Source organism: Pseudophryne corroboree, chromosome 2 (assembly GCF_028390025.1).
Source record: "Pseudophryne corroboree isolate aPseCor3 chromosome 2, aPseCor3.hap2, whole genome shotgun sequence".
Classification (NCBI taxonomy): Eukaryota; Metazoa; Chordata; class Amphibia; order Anura; family Myobatrachidae; genus Pseudophryne; species Pseudophryne corroboree.
In genome coordinates, this window is record NC_086445.1 from 235,868,566 (window position 1) to 235,872,497 (window position 3,932).

The 3,932-nt window shown below is 48.5% G+C and overlaps 5 non-coding genes across 5 annotated transcripts; all 5 read right to left on the reverse strand.

Annotated features, from left to right (window-relative positions):
• Positions 1–629: 629 nt before the first annotated feature.
• On the reverse strand, positions 630–736 carry LOC135054214 (U6 spliceosomal RNA). Its single transcript, XR_010243425.1, has one exon. It is a non-coding gene; the product is annotated as a U6 spliceosomal RNA (small nuclear RNA).
• Positions 737–843, reverse strand: LOC135054209 (U6 spliceosomal RNA). The gene has a single exon (XR_010243421.1). It is a non-coding gene; the product is annotated as a U6 spliceosomal RNA (small nuclear RNA).
• Position 844: 1 nt separating this feature from the next.
• Positions 845–951, reverse strand: LOC135054210 (U6 spliceosomal RNA). The gene has a single exon (XR_010243422.1). It is a non-coding gene; the product is annotated as a U6 spliceosomal RNA (small nuclear RNA).
• A 1-nt stretch (position 952) lies between these two features.
• Positions 953–1,059, reverse strand: LOC135054211 (U6 spliceosomal RNA). Its single transcript, XR_010243423.1, has one exon. It is a non-coding gene; the product is annotated as a U6 spliceosomal RNA (small nuclear RNA).
• A 1,475-nt stretch (positions 1,060–2,534) lies between these two features.
• Positions 2,535–2,645, reverse strand: LOC135054223 (U6 spliceosomal RNA). The gene has a single exon (XR_010243433.1). It is a non-coding gene; the product is annotated as a U6 spliceosomal RNA (small nuclear RNA).
• Between the last annotated feature and the right edge of the window lie 1,287 nt (positions 2,646–3,932).

Here is a 3,932-nt window from a genome sequence, read left to right on the forward strand (position 1 = left end):
TTAACTCCTTCTTGCTGTTCGCACCTCTGGACTGACCTCCTCTCAGTGGGGGATGTTCATCAAAAGGTTTCTTTTCCGCACCCCTTAGTACGTCTGGTCCCTGGGATCTCACCCCTCCTAAATAAAGGACAATCACCTCATATATGTGCCCTATGTGCCTTGAATGGTTTCTTTACTTTACTTCATTTTCCATGTGACACTCTGCATATATATTATCGGAGCAGATCCTATCCCATATACACCGTGCTCACCTTGGAGTAAGGCCCTATGTGCCTTGAAAGGTTTCTTTCTCCGTGTGTCCTCAGGGTTCTCTTCAGCGCCCCAGGAAATCCTCATCCAGTATATCAGAAGGTAAAAAACCCCAAAGTCCAAAATTTCATAAATTTTTTTATTTCCAACAGGACATAAAATTCCATAAAAAATGGTAAGAAGTATATACTATTAAAATGTACCCCTAAACAATGGTGGCCAAAGGTTCATCCCACAATATACCCCTCGGAACCCGTCAGGGAATGGTATATTGCCCTGAATCAAAAACGGATCTCAGGAATTCCTCCTAAAGTCCCGGTTCCTTACCCAGGGGAAAAGATGAGAAAAACCTTACCATTTGTGGTCAAAAAAGTAGTGCCTTTAATATGGAACGCTTCACGAATTTGCGTGTCATCCTTGCGCAGGGGCCATGCTAATCTTCTCTGCATCGTTCCAATTTTAGTATATGTGCTGCCGAAGCGAGCACTTTAATATGGAACGCTTCACGAATTTGCGTGTCATCCTTGCGCAGGGGCCATGCTAATCTTCTCTGTATCGTTCCAATTTTAGTATATGTGCTGCCGAAGCGAGCACTTTTAATATGGAACGCTTCACGAATTTGCGTGTCATCCTTGCGCAGGGGCCATGCTAATCTTCTCTGTATCGTTCCAATTTTAGTATATGTGCTGCCGAAGCGAGCACTTTTAATATGGAACGCTTCACGAATTTGCGTGTCATCCTTGCGCAGGGGCCATGCTAATCTTCTCTGTATCGTTCCAATTTTAGTATATGTGCTGCCGAAGCGAGCACTTTTTAATATGGAACAGTGCCGTAACTAGGCATTTTAGCACTGTGTGCAAGAAACGACATTGGCGCCCCCCCCATGTAAGATAGGTGCAGTGCGCGCCGTAGTCGCGCAGAAAATATATAGGGGCGTGGCTTTATGGGGAAGGGGCGTGGCCACGAAATAATAGCAATTCATACTACGGTGCACAGTAGTCTCCATTATTCAAATTACGCTGCACAGTAGCGCCACTACACCAGGTAGAGCCCCTTTTATACATTACAGCAGACAGCGTCCCCCTTTTATACATTACAGCAGACAGCGTCCCCCTTTTCACACATTACGGCAGTCAGTCCCCCTTTCTACACATTACGGCAGTCAGTCCCCCTTTTTACACATTACGGCAGCCAGTCCCCCTTTTTACACATTGCGGCAGCCAGTCCCCCTTTTTACACATTGCGTCAGCCAGGCCCCCTTTTTACACATTGCGGCAGACGGTGTCCCCCTTTATACACATTGCGGCAGCCAGTCCCCCTTTTTACACATTACGCCAGCCAGTCCCCTTTTTACACATTACGGCAGCCAGTCCCCCTTTTTACACATTGCGGCAGCCAGTCCCCTTTTACACATTGCGGCAGCCAGTCCCCCTTTTTACACATTCCGGTAGCCAGTCCCCCTTTTTACATATTACGGCAGCCAGTCCCCCTTTTTACACATTGCGGCAGCCAGTCCCCCTTTTTACACATTACGGCAGTCAGTCCCCCTTTTTACACATTACGGCAGTCAGTCCCCCTTTTTACACATTACGGCAGCCAGTCCCCCTTTTTACACATTACGGCAGCCAGTCCCCCTTTTTACACATTACGGCAGTCAGTCCCCCTTTTTACACATTACGGCAGCCAGTCCCCCATTTTACACATTGCGGCAGCCAGTCCCCCTTTTTACACATTACGGCAGCCAGTCCCCCTTTTTACACATTATGGCAGACGGTGTCCCCAAGAGAGAGAGAGAGATACTTACCATGTCCCCGCTGACAGTCAGGCTCCTCGTGCAGCTCCCTCGGTGCAAGCAGGTGAGAAGGAGGAGGAGGGAGGGGGACTGGAGCCGCAGCAGCGCTATTTCATTGGTAGTAAGCGCCGCTGCAGCTGTCCCCTCTCCTTCCGTATTGGTTGCCCGGCGCTGCTGTGGATGCTGGGATGGAGGAACCGCATCCCAGCATCCACAGCAGCGCCGGGAAGCCAATACAGAGGGAGAGGGGGCTGCTGCAGCGGCGCTTACTACCAATGAAATAGCGCTGCTGCGGCTCCAGTCCCCCTCCCTCCTCCTCCTTTTCCGCTGCCCGGCGCTGTAGCTTTCCTCCCCAGAGCGGCGGCGGCGCACGGCGCAGACTTCAGAGGCGGCATGTAATGAGTCAATTTGACTCATTATATGCCGCTGGCCGTGCGCCCTCAGGGCAACTGCGCTGTGTGCCAAGCCCACTTGGCACACACGTAGTTACTGCCCTGATATGGAACGCTTCACGAATTGGCGTGTCATCCTTGCGCAGGGGCCATGCTAATCCTCTCTGTATCGTTCCAATTTTAGTATATGTGCTGCCGAAGCGAGCGGGCACTACTTTTTTGACCCCAAATGGTAAGGTTTTTCTCATCTTTTCCCCTGGGTAAGGAACCGGGACTTTAGGAGAAATTCCTGAGATCCGTTTTTGATTCAGGGCAATAAACCATTCCCTGACGGGTTCCGAGGGGTATATTATGGGATGAACCTTTGGCCACCATTGTTTAGGGGTACATTTTAATAGTATATACTTCTTACCATTTTTTATGGAATTTTATGTCCTGTTGGAAACAAAAAAATTTATGAAATTTTGGACTTTGGGGTTTTTTACCTTCTGATATACTGGATGAGGATTTCCTGGGGCGCTGAAGAGAACCCTGAGGACACACGGAGAAAGAAACCTTTCAAGGCACATAGGGCCTTACTCCAAGGTGAGCACGGTGTATATGGGATAGGATCTGCTCCGATAATATATATGCAGAGTGTCACATGGAAAACGAAGTAAAGTAAAGAAACCATTCAAGGCACATAGGGCACATATATGAGGTGATTGTCCTTTATTTAGGAGGGGTGAGATCCCAGGGACCAGACGTACTAAGGGGTGCGGAAAAGAAACCTTTTGATGAACATCCCCCACTGAGAGGAGGTCAGTCCAGAGGTGCGAACAGCAAGAAGGAGTTCATTTAACACCTTGAGGACTCTGAGTCTCATAAAGATTCTCATATATATATAAAAATCGTTTGTATTGTGCTCAGACTTTTTTTGGTAGCGCTTGTGGACTACTCAGAATTTGTGGTTGAAGATGAGGGGAGTGTGGATGACGTCTTGGAGGTGTGTCCAAAATTTGGAGTGGGGGTACAGAACATACGGACGATGGGGGTCATTCCGAGTTGTTCGCTCGTTATTTTTTTTTCCGCAACGGAGCGATTAGTCGCTAATGCGCATGCGCAATGTCCGCAGTGCGACTGCGCCAAGTAAATTTGCTATGCACTTAGGTATTTTACTCACGGCATTACAAGGTTTTTTCTTCGTTCTGGTGATCGTAATGTGATTGACAGGAAGTGGGTGTTTCTGGGCGGAAACTGGCCGTTTTATGGGTGTGTGTGAAAAAACGCTACCGTTTCTGGGAAAAACGCGGGAGTGGCTGGAGAAACGGAGGAGTGTCTGGGCGAACGCTGGGTGTGTTTGTGACGTCAAACCAGGAACGAAACTGACTGAACTGATCGCAGATGCCGAGTAAGTCTGGAGCTACTCAGAAACTGCTAAGAAGTGTCTATTCGCAATTCTGCTAATCTTTCGTTCGCAATTTTGATAAGCTAAGATTCACTCCCAGTAGGCGGCGGCT